The sequence below is a fragment of the Lissotriton vulgaris genome, chromosome 5, assembly GCF_964263255.1.
Source record: "Lissotriton vulgaris chromosome 5, aLisVul1.2, whole genome shotgun sequence".
NCBI lineage: Eukaryota > Metazoa > Chordata > Amphibia > Caudata > Salamandridae > Lissotriton > Lissotriton vulgaris.
Window position 1 is genome coordinate 704,670,404 of NC_141693.1, and position 12,577 is coordinate 704,682,980.

Below are 12,577 nucleotides of genomic sequence, written 5' to 3' on the forward strand. Positions count from 1 at the left end.
TCAGGATCTACTATAATCTGCCTGCCCTCCGATGCCTGTTCTGCGGACAAGAATGCGTGTTGGTTCTCTGTCAAACACTTCCAACAATTGTGCCACAGAACGTTGATGCTTTACTGGACCCAATAACGGCACATGTTCTGCAGTGTCCACATGCCTATTCCAATGTTGATGTCTGCATTCTCAGAGCAACTACAGGAAGGAGTAGTTTGTCCTGTAACTCCAGTTCTGTAGTAGGGGTATCTGTGTTATAGTCATAATCTAGTGAATAGTCCCGCCCATGTGCTTGGACCCCGGAGCAATCAAAAATAATCTCTTAAGTCGTCAAAAAATGCAGACCTGCACCGACACTTAAGAGAGAATTTAAAGACAGATAATGCAGCCTATATCCACAGGCTACACTGTCCAGTACTTCAACTAGAAATTCCACCAAAGACCCACAAACAGCACAGCCTGTCCAGTGTTCTCCACAGAGAAAAACCTTCCCCTACCAGCAAAAGCCTCTGGAATGATAGAGAAAGTAATGGACAGACAAGCCCCATAGGCTGCCATTATGTGGCTCAAAACAGGATACTGTGCCTTTAAGAGAACCTTCCAGAACTCTCTCAGTAGCCCAGAATGCACAGCAGGTCCCTTTTACTTTCAGTTCTTTTTGAAGGCGTAACACGCCAGATCTGTAGCATTCCTTACATGAATATCTTTCTCCACCGGGGAAGAGGGCGGGCGCTTAGGACTATAACAGATACCCCTACTACAGAACTGGAGTTACAGGACAGAAACTACTCCTTCTGTAGTAGGGGATCTCTGTGTATAGTCATAATCTAGTGAATAGAATGGCAAGCCCATCCCCACACCAAAGCGGCGGTGGAGAGAAAAGAAATAACACCACTACTGTGCGAACAGATTTCACAGCGAAGCCTGTCCAACCTGAGCGTCTGTCCTGGCATCAGTGTCCAGACAGTAATGCTTGGCAAAGGTATGGACCGACTTCCAAGTGGCCGCCTTGCAGATTTCTGCAATTGGAACACTACGGAGCAAAGCAGTCGTAGCAGCTTTGCCCCTGGTGGAATGAGCCTTAGGTTTACCCCCTAAGGTCTTATTAGCCTTCTGGTAACACAATTGTATACAGCACACAATCCACGGTCCTGACAGAGCCATAGTTGATAAACAATTGGTCTGACCTACGAATATCTTTGCTTTTTCCAGATAAAATTTCAACACCCTCCTAACATCCAGGGAATGCAGAGACCTTTCCGCTGGAGATGAAGGATTCTGAAAAAACGTAGGTAAAGTTATGGTCTGGTTAACATGGAAATCAGAGATAACCTTTGGAAGAAATTTAGGGTGAGTAGGCATAACAACCTAAGCAGCATGAAATGCAGTATAAGGTTCTTGGGAACACAACGCCTGAATTTCACTCACCCTGCGGGCCGATGTAATGGCCACGACGAACGCCGCCTTCCCGGACAGGAGCTGCAACGAAGCCTTATGAATAGGTTCAAAAGGCTCCTTCATCAATCTGGACACCACATTCAATTCCCATGAAGGCGAAGGAAGAAACGCTTTCTTCAAGCCTTCCAAAAAATACTTGATCACAGGGATCTGGAAGAAGGAGGTCTGTAAAGGGCATTTCCTGAAGGCAGTCAGCGCAGCGAGATGAACCTTAATGGAATGGAAATTAAGGCCAGACTGCACCAAATGCAGACGATACGGAAGGATGACATCTTCCTTACATGTCGTTGGATCATAGTTCTTGTACTTGCACCAGATGTAGAATCCCTTCCACTTGTAAGCATAAGAAGTAATAGTGGAAGGTCGCTTAGCCTCCTTCAATATCATAACCGTATATGAGGAAGGAGAGACCGGTGAAGCAGGTCCATGAACCACCACTGCCTGGGCCATTCCGGGGCAATCAGGATCATCCGCGCCCTGGATTGGGATAGCTTGATGAGCACCGCCGGAATCAGGAGAATAGGTGGAAAAGCGTACAGAAAGCTGTTCGACCAGTTGATCCATAGCGCATTCCCCAGCGTCCCCTGCTGGTAGTACCTGGAGGCGAAGTCTCGGCATTTGCTGTTTTCGGCGTTGGCGAACAGATCTACGTCCGGAGTTCCCCACCTTGTGAAGACTTCTCCTAGTACTTCGTCGCTTATGACCCATTCGTGGTTTTCCTGAATCAGTCTGCTCAGTGCGTCCGCCTGAACATTCTGCACAAGTGGTAGATGGGTAGCTGTTATCGTCAGTCCTCTGGCTAGAAGTCAGCGTCAGATCACCTGCGCCTCCTGCGACAGAGTGCGCGATCTCGAGCCCCCCCGCATGTTGAGGTAATACATCGTGGTCGTATTGTCCGTCTGTACAAGCAGATAGTTGGTCTGGAAGGACGGATGAAAGGCCTTCAGTGCCTGCTCTGAGTTCCAGGAAATTTATGTGACACGTGGACTCCGTCGGGGACCACGTTCCTTGTATCTGTAAGTCTCCGGAGTGGGACCCCCAGCCGTGGAGAGACGCGTCCGTCACGATAGTCTGTGTGGGAATGTCCTTGTGGAAGGGAACCCCTCTGAGGAGATTCTCCGCTGAACACCACCACTTCAGAGACTGAAGAGCATGCAGAGACAGTCGTATCTTGTCGTCCCAAGACCCTTTCCTCTGATCCCGCTGATCCTCCAAGCACTCCTGCAATGGTCTCATGTGCAGCTGAGCGTGTTGCGTGAGGATGATACAAGAGGCCATTGACCCCAGTAGAGAAGACACCGTCCTCACTGTTGTAGATGGAGCGGTCATAAGAGCCTGAGCCTTCCGAAAGAGTTATAATTGTCTCTCCTCCGAAGGAGACACGCTTGCTGACAGCATATTGATGGAGGTTCCCAAGTACTGTAGGCACTGGACCGGAGTCGGGACAGACTTGGACATGTTGATGTGCAACCCCAGCTTGTTCAAGAGAACGCACGCCTTCTGGAAGTACGCTTGAGCTTCGAGAAGGAAGAGGCCTTGATCAACCAATCGTCCAGGTACGGGTAGACAGACACCTTGTTCTTCCTCAGGTGTGCAGCTACCACTGCCATGCAATTTGAGAATGTTCTGGGCGCAGACTTCAGCCCGAATGGCAGTACTGTGTACTGATAATGATTGGCGCCGACTTGGAACCGCAGGAACTTCCTGTGTTTGTGTTCAATGGGCACATGAAGTAAGCATCCTGTAGGTCTATAGCACATAGCCAGTCTCCCTGTTGCAGCGGAGGATAAATCTGATGAAACAGCAGCATGCAAAATTTCTCTGCGAATCCACTTGTTTGCTTGTCGCAAATCCAGAATGGGCCTGAACTCGTTCTTGTCCTTCTTGCGAACCAGAAAGAACCTTGAGTGCAGACCTCGTCCCCTTTGAGACAGAGGTATGTCTTCTATCACCCTTTTCCTTAACAGGATATCGGCCTCCGCCTGGAGCTCGCGCAGTTGAAACTGCGAGCTGACTGGTGGAATTGCTGGAGGCGGGCTGGTGAACCGAAGACTGTATCCATTGCAAACAATGTTCAGCACCCACTTGTCCTGAGTAATTTTTCTCCACAATGCAAGAAAAAATTGAACGCTTCCCCTCACCGGAGTGGGTAACGGATGCAGGGGAAGTAACCGCTCAGGGCCTAGACCAGGCCGGGCCTTTGTTCGACGCTGCGGACTGCTGGCCGCCTCTGCCCTTCTAGCGTTTTTGGAAGGGCCTCCGGAACTGCTGCTGCTGCTGTTGTTGCTGTCCCGAAGCCTGTCCTCGCCCTCTGCCCTGTGCCCCGAACCGTCTCTGGAACGGGCGATAGGTCTTCTCCTTGGGCTTCTCCAACCCGACAGCCGTCAGGGTCTCGGCCTCCGCTTTCATGCGTCCCATTTTGTCGTCCGAATGCTTGCCAAACAGGGTTTGCCCCGAGAAAGGCAGGTTGGCCACCCGTTGTTGAGCCTCTGGCTTGAGAGACGTAAGTCTAAGCCAAGCGTGGCGCCGCTGGTTGACACCATGGCAGTACCCATGCGCCGCCAGAAGAGACACATCAGCAGCCGCGCTAATGAGTTGGTTCGACACCAACATCCCTTCATTCAGGATCTCCTGAAAATCTTCTTTCTTCTCTCGAGGAAGTAGCTCAGTGAATTTCTGGAGGGAATCCCATAGGGCTCGATCGCACAGACCTTCCTGCCAGCCGAGTCTATCCAGCGGCACTCCTTATCAGGAGGCACTGTAGATGACGGGGTGGTGGCATGCTGTTTCCTAGCCGCCGTCACTATGACCGAGTCCGGTGTCGGATCCATCCAAAGAAAGGCCGGGTCAGAATCCGGAGCCCAGTAATTCTTGAGGAGCCTGGAGGGGGCCGCCTTCGTCACCGCTGGAGTGAGAAACAACTCCTCGGCGGGCTCCACCAATCCTGGTACTAGAGGCAGCAACGGTCAAGACAGGTGCTTTTTATGTAGCGTCTCGAAAATCACGAACTTCGTGGGCGTAGGCACCGTCACCGTGATGCCCAACTTAGCCGCACCCCTCAACAGGACATCTTTGTAGGAGAGTAGGGTCTGCAATCCTATGATCACCCAGACTTTTTGCTTTTGTTTCACTGGTTTACGACTTTCTCGGGCTGTGGGCCTGCCAATCAGACCCACAGCCTAGCTGTTCTCTCGCTAAATTGATGTGTGTACCTTAGGTGCATTACCCAATTGGAACTGGGCCACCTTGTCAGACCCTGTAACTCAGGGCATCGGTGTACCCAGGGCCTACCAGTGGCTGAAGCATGTATTATGCCACCCCTGGATGGCCATCTAAATCGGACACAACTGGCTGCGCGACAGCTGGGGCAACGTGGCGTACTCGCCCGTTGCTATAGGTATAGTATTCCTATATCTAACCCTAAAATGGACACCCGAGTTCCTATCAGTCACTCCTATGGCAGGCCTTGACAATCCTGAAGGCAGAGTGCGTGGAATCGTGTGAATTGGGCTCTGGCACGAGCCGAGCCCGGTTGCAGCTTGCGGAACCAAGACCCAATGGCTGTTCCATGATAACGCGTACCATATTGGTAACTTCGGTATCGCGTTATCAAGACATGTCGAGTAAGGTATCATACGAATCGGGATGCTGACACCTCAGCAATGCTGGCGACGAGGTTAGCATTCCACCCTTCTAGAGGGACACGACATGTACGTAACTGTGAACCCCGGTTAAAGTTAACTGAAGCCTCAGCTCCACAAAATGAATGCTGCCACCACAGACACGAGTCTGACCTCCTGCTGCTGGGAGTCCTTCCAGCGAGGAGAGCTTGGACGAAGGGTTTCCTTTCCGGGGCGGTGTTCGCACCATCCCAGACAGGGTTTTGTGTATCCTGGGTAGGCAGGGCTTTACAAGAAGGTGACTGCGGAGTGGCACCCCGGTGCTCACTACGCATCTGCCGGTTCGAACCAGTTCCAGGGGCGCGCAGCCCCTGACCTGGGGAAAGTCCGGCAGGGGAGAGGGGTGTAACTACCCCCCTTCCTGGTCCCACCCCTAGGGCAGGACCTAGTCATGTACCCACCCCTTTCTTTAGGATAAAGGCCGGAGCGGGGACCCTTCCAAATTAGATCATCTTTGAATCAAGAATACTTTCTACGAAAGGACTTCGAGACTCTTCTTAAGATTTCTCCCTTGTGGCTAAGGAGTAGTCACCCTGCATCCGCAGGCACCATCTAAGAACTCTGCGGTTTGCTGCAAGTCCTTCCTCAGGAATCCGACTGCCCAGCTCGACGAGAACCGGCTTCCCTGGCACCTCTGACCTCTACCCACATCGTCAGCTCAGCTGAGATCTGTGGGTGCGACGAGACCTCGAGGGACCGGCCATCATCAAAACCTGCACGCTTTCTTAACGAGCACAACCACCAAAGGAATCCTCTGGTGAGTGCTCTGGGGTCCGAGAAGCCCCGACCCTGAGCAGCTCCAGCACCGAAGTGCAGCCTCCCAGCATCTCCACGATCTGCGTGGGGCCCTTCTGCTTCGCTGTTCAGCACGTTGTCTGATCACTAGCCGCTGGCTTGTGACTCTTTGACGACAACCGACAACCAACGCTGCTGGTCTGGTTGCTCCAGACTAGCCTTTGCTCCCTTCTGCGAGAGGAGCACCCCGGACCCTCCTGGTCTACTCAAGACGTCATTTTAGGCCCACCACGTGGCCCTGAAATCTGCCAAGGCTTGTTGCCCCAATCCTGGGCCCAGCGACGCCGACAGCATCAATCTTCGTGGGACAGCTCGCACCTCCATCCTGGTCGCCGACAACGCCTCCTGGTCCGTGAGACTGCAGAGCCTAGCGTCACCCACTCACCTAGTCGAGGTGACGATCATCCGGTGCCCTCCTGGTACCCTCTGACTACTGGCTAGTAGTACGAACTTGGTCCCCTCTGCTTTCAGGTGTCATCCATCTCTGATCCAGGCTTGGATCTCTACGAACTATTCTCCACTGGTCGCGGGCCAGCAACTCCTTCCTTCCTGCTCCTGGCTCCTCAGCGAAGACTCCCGACGTCTGCAAAGACTTGTGCAGCCGCAGCCCTTGTGGCTAGGTAACTTCGGCATTTCGGTGCCCGCATAGCCTCCTTACTTAAGGGTCCCGAGTCCCTCGCTTCCGACTTGCCTTATCGGGTCCGCCCGAGACCACTAAACTTTCCGTGCCCTCGGGCACTTGTATTGATTGTGCACTTGAAGTATTTTCCTAAGAGTTTTGTTGTGTGCTTAGTACCCTGTCCTCAAAGAGTACAGGGCTGTTGTGATTCTAATAAATACACTGTTTATTTTCATAACACTTGTGTGGTGTCCTTTCACTTGGTGTTCAAGGGGTATGTGATGGTATAACAGCTGGCTTAACACGCCCTCTTGAGTTTAGCCCGAAGACTGCTCGTATCCACGCTACTAGGATAGCTGGTCTAAGGTTGACTTACAACCAATCACCATAAGGGTCGTTTGGACCGATGCATAGTGGTCGCTAGAATAGTGAACACTGCATATCGGGCCAACTTCTCACATTGGTGAGCAGCGGGTGGGATTTGAGCTTGCTGTTGTTTTACCACGCGTATCCTAAGAATATCTTGTGAAAGATCGCATAAGTACTCCAGGTACATATAACTTAGCTTAGAATACTCTGAGTTCTACTGAACCAGCTGTTGTAGCTCCTCAAGGCTTAGCACACCTTGGCTACAACTCTTAGCAAGGGATCAGTAGGTAAACTTATAGTGTAGGTAGGTGCATCACTTACACCACACTAGAAGCAGCATGTCCGAAAAAAAGGAGGAAACTCTAAGTCTCCCCTTGTGTCAGTCGACCCTCCACAGGTCACGTCCAGATATGCTGCACTTAGCTTCCAAGAGATGCGACAGCTCTGTACATCTCGGAAGTTAAAACAGGGTTCAAACCCTACAACTCCGTTTCTGATTGGTCTCTTGGAGACTTATGATGCTAGGAGGGCGGGTAACACCGACCCTTCTCATCCAGAAGAGAGTATGCCCCCCCTCGAGGGAACCGCAGGTGACCCTGACCTCATCCATCTCTCCGCAGAAGGTGAAGAGGAGGATGAGGAGCCAGAGACATCTGAGGACGAGGCAGACAAAAGTCCAGTAGTGGTTAGCCAGCTAACTAAGGACAACTTAAGCCGGCACGAGAATGGTACTAGGAGACCCCTGGGGCCCCTCTCAGGCCAGCTCAACATTGGGAGTGGACGAGTTAGGTCTCTATCGAGAGGCTCTAACCGATCCGCTCGAACCAATGGCTCTCGAGGCTCTGCTCGAAGAGGGATGACATCCCCTCAGAGGAGAGTGTACGAAGCTAAGGAGCGGGAAGTCAATCTGCGGATCGAAAGGGAAGAACTTGCCCTAGCCAAAGAAAGACTCGCCTTCGCTAGAGATCAAGAATTGAGTGGGACAAATCCCACTGGTGGCAGCATTCCCCCACGGGAAAACAGGAGTTTAGACACTAGGCACCTGAGTAAGATAGTGCCCCCCTTTAAGCAAGGGGACGACATCCACAAATGGATTACTGCTTTGGAGCGGGCCTGCACTGTACAGTGCATCCCCCAGAGTCAGTGGGCAGCTATCTTGTGGCTCTCCTTTGAAAGTAAAGGTAGAGATAAACTCCTCACTACTAGAGTTGAGGATGCTAACAATTACCAGGTCCTGAAGAACACACTGATTGATGTGTTCGGCCTAACCACTGAGCAGTACAGGTTGCTGTTCAGGGATACCCAGAAAACTCAGTCTCAGAACTGGTCTGATTTCGTTGATTGTGCCACTAAGGCTTTGGAGGGCTGGTTGCTGGGCAGTAAGGTTACTGATTACACAGGATTGTATAATTTGATCATGCGAGAACAGATTTTAAACAATTGTCAGAACCAGTTGTTGCATCAGCACCTTGTCGACTCGGATCTGACCTCTCCCCAAGAATTGGGAAAGAAGGCAGACAGATGGGTCAGAACAAGGGTTAAGCAAAACCAGGGCCAGAACCAGGGTGGTCAGAAGAAAGCAGACCAGAAGGGTAAAGATTCGAAAGGGGAGCAAAATGACCAGAAGTCTTCGACAGGTCCCCAACAACCCAAAGAAGGGGGGGGTCAGGCTTCCCAGAAAAAGAAGAATCAAGAAGGCCAATTGAAAAGGTGGTGCCAATACTGTAAAAGTAAAACTCACTGGTTTAGTGAGGGCACCAAGAAAGGAGGGCAGACTTCTGCTACTGCAGCCCCTAAGGCACCTGTGCCCCCTAGTACAGCCAGCAGTAGTAGTGCGCCTCCCAAGGGACTAGTTGGGTTAACCTTGGGCTCTGAGGGGTGTGACAACTTAGTTGGCACACTCACTCAGGCTGTCCTTGTCTGTACGGGGGATGTGGATATATCCCCTGATGTCAGTCCCAATACTTTGGGCAAATACCGACAGACGCCTTTGATCAATGGAAGAACGGCTCAGGCCTATAGGGACACTTGTGCCAGTGTCACCATGGTGACGCCTAACTTTGTGGACCCTGGACAGATCATGCCAGGTACAGATTTCCTGGTGACCAATGCCAGCAACGTCACTACCAGTCATAGTATGGCGATTGTTGCTTTCTCCTGGGGAGGGGTAAATGGACAGAAAAAGGTTGTTGTTAGTTCAGACCTCCCAGTGGATTGTTTGTTGGGCAATGATTTGGAGTCATCGCAATGGTCAGAAGTGGAGCACCGGACTCACATGGAGATGTTAGGCTTGCCAGCACATGTGCTTGCTGTGACTAGGTCACAGGTCAGACGATGCCCCACTGAACAGGTGCACTTGTCGGTGGAGGCCAAGTTCAACCACTGGAGAGCAAGATACAGTCAATCAGGGACTGGGCTCCTCCAACCACCCAGACTCAGGTTCGAGCTTTCTTGGGCCTGACTGGTTACTACCGAAAGTTTGTCAGGAATTACGGATCGATTGTGACTCCGCTTAATAAACTGACAAGTAAGAAAATGCCAAAAAAGGTTCAGTGGACAGCGAGCTGTCAAAAAGCATTCGATGACCTAAAACAGGCCATGTGCACGGCGCCTATCCTCAAGAGTCCAGACTATTCCAAACCATTCATTGTCCAAACAGACGCTTCTGAGTTGGGTGTGGGAGCTGTTCTATCTCAACTGAATTTTGATGGTAATGACCAGCCCATTGCTTTCATAAGCAGACGGCTGACCCCCAGAGAGAAAAATTGTTCAGCTATAGAGAGGGAGGCCTTCGCTGTGGTGTGGGCCCTGAAGAAACTGAGGCCATACTTGTTTGGCACTCATTTCAAGACTCAGACCGACCATAAGCCCCTCCTATGGCTAAATCAGATGAAGGGTGGAAACCCCAAACTGCTTAGGTGGTCCATTTCCCTACAGTGGATGGACTTCACAGTGGAGCATAGACCTGGCACTGATCATGGCAATGCAGATGGGCTCTCCAGGTATTTCCACTTAGAACAAGAAGACTCACCTGGTCAAGGTTAGTTTATTGTCCCAACGTTTGGGGGGGGGGGGGGGGTCATGTAGGAGAGTAGGGTCTGCAATCCTATGATCACCCAGACTTTTTGCTTTTGTTTCACTGGTTTACGACTTTCTCGGGCTGTGGGCCTGCCAATCAGACCCAAAGCCTAGCTGTTCTCTCGCTAAATTGATGTGTGTACCTTAGGTGCATTACCCAATTGGAACTGGGCCACCTTGTCAGACCCTGTAACTCAGGGCATCGGTGTACCCAGGGCCTACCAGGGGCTGAAGCATGTATTATGCCACCCCTGGATGGCCATCTAAATCTGACACAACTGGCTGCGCGACAGCTGGGGCAACGTGGCGTACTCGCCCGTTGCTATAGGTATAGTATTCCTATCTCTAACCCTAAAATGGACACCCGAGTTCCTATCAGTCACTCCTATGGCAGGCCTTGACAATCCTGAAGGCAGAGTGCGTGGAATCGTGTGAATTGGGCTCTGGCGCGAGCCGAGCCCGGTTGCAGCTTGCGGAACCAAGACCCAATGGCTGTTCCATGATAACGCGTACCATATTGGTAACTTCGGTATCGCGTTATCAAGACATGTTGAGTAAGGTGTCATACGAATCGGGATGCTGACCCCTCACCAATGCTGGCGACGAGGTTAGCATTCCACCCTTCTAGAGGGACACGACATGTACGTAACTGTGAACCCCGGTTAAAGTTAACTGAAGCCTCAGCTCCACAAAATGAATGCTGCCACCACAGACACGAGTCTGACCTCCTGCTGCTGGGAGTCCTTCCAGCGAGGAGAGCTTGGACAAAGGGTTTCCTGTCCGGGGCGGTTTTCGCACCATCCCAGACAGGGTTTTGTGTATCCTGGGTAGGCAGAGCTTTACAAGAAGGTGACTGCGGAGTGGCACCCCGGTGCTCACTACGCATCTGCCGGTTAGAACCAGTTCCAGGGGCGCGCAGCCCCTGACCTGGGGAAAGTCCGGCAGGGGAGAGGGGTGTAACTACCCCCCTTCCTGGTCCCACCCCTAGGGCAGGACCTAGTCATGTACCCACCCCTTTCTTTAGGATAAAGGCCGGAGCGGGGACCCTTCCAAATTAGATCATCTTTGAATCAAGAATACTTTCTACGAAAGGACTTCGAGACTCTTCTTAAGATTTCTCCCTTGTGGCTAAGGAGTAGTCACCCTGCATCCGCAGGCACCATCTAAGAACTCTGCGGTTTGCTGCAAGTCCTTCTTCAGGAATCCGACTGCCCAGCTCGACGAGAACCGGCTTCCCTGGCACCTCTGACCTTTACCCACATCGTCAGCTCAACTGAGATCTGTGGGTGCGACGAGACCTCGAGGGACCGGCCATCATCAAAACCTGCATGCTTTCTTAACCAGCACAACCACCGAAGGAATCCTCTGGTGAGTGCTCTGGGGTCCGAGAAGCCCCGACCCTGAGCAGCTCCAGCACCGAAGTGCAGCCTCCCAGCATCTCCACGATCTGCGTGGGGCCCTTCTGCTTCGCTGTTCAGCACGTTGTCCGATCACTAGCCGCTGGCTTGTGACTCTTTGACGACAACCGACAACCAACGCTGCTGGTCTGGTTGCTCCAGACTAGCCTTTGCTCCCTTCTGCGAGAGGAGCACCCCGGACCCTCCTGGTCCACTCAAGACGCCATTTTAGGCCCACCACGTGGCCCTGAAATCTGCCAAGGCTTGTTGCCCCAATCCTGGGCCCAGCGACGCCGACAGCATCAATCTTCGTGGGACAGCTCGCACCTCCATCCTGGTCGCCGACAACGCCTCCTGGTCCGTGAGACTGCAGAGCCTAGCGTCACCCACTCACCTAGTCGAGGTGACGATCATCCAGTGCCCTCCTGGTACCCTCTGACTACTGGCTAGTAGTACGAACTTGGTCCCCTCTGCTTTCAGGTGTCATCCATCTCTGATCCAGACTTGGATCTCTACGAACTATTCTCCACTGGTCGCCGGCCAGCAACTCCTTCCTTCCGGCTCCTGGCTCGTCAGCGAAGACTCCCGACCTCTGCAAAGACTTGTGCAGCCGCAGCCCTTGTGGCTAGGTAATTTCGGCATTTCGGTGCCCGCATAGCCTCCTTACTTAAGGGTCCCGAGTCCCTCGCTTCCGACTTGCCTTATCTGGTCCGCCTGAGACCACTAAACTTTCCGTGCCCTCGGGCACTTGTATTGATTGTGCACTTGAAGTATTTTCCAAAGAGTTTCGTTGTGTGCTTAGTACCCTGTCCTCATAAAGAGTACAGAGCTGTTGTGTTTCTAATAAATACACTGTTTATTTTCATAACACTTGTGTGGTGTCCTTTCACTTGGTGTTCAAGGGGTATGTGATGGTATAACAGCTGGCTTAACACGCCCTCTAGAGTTTAGCCGAAGACTGCTCGTATCCACGCTACTAGGATAGCTGGTCTAAGGTTGACTTACAACCAATCATCATAAGGGTCGTTTGGACCGATGCATAGTGGTCGCTAGAATAGTGAACACTGCATATCGGGCCAACTTCTCACAATCTTGGAATGAGACGATGTCGTCTATAGGCGACACCCTCGTCCCTGGGGATTCCGACAAAGTCGGCGAGTATTTCCTGGTCCCAAGAAGAGTTTGTGTGG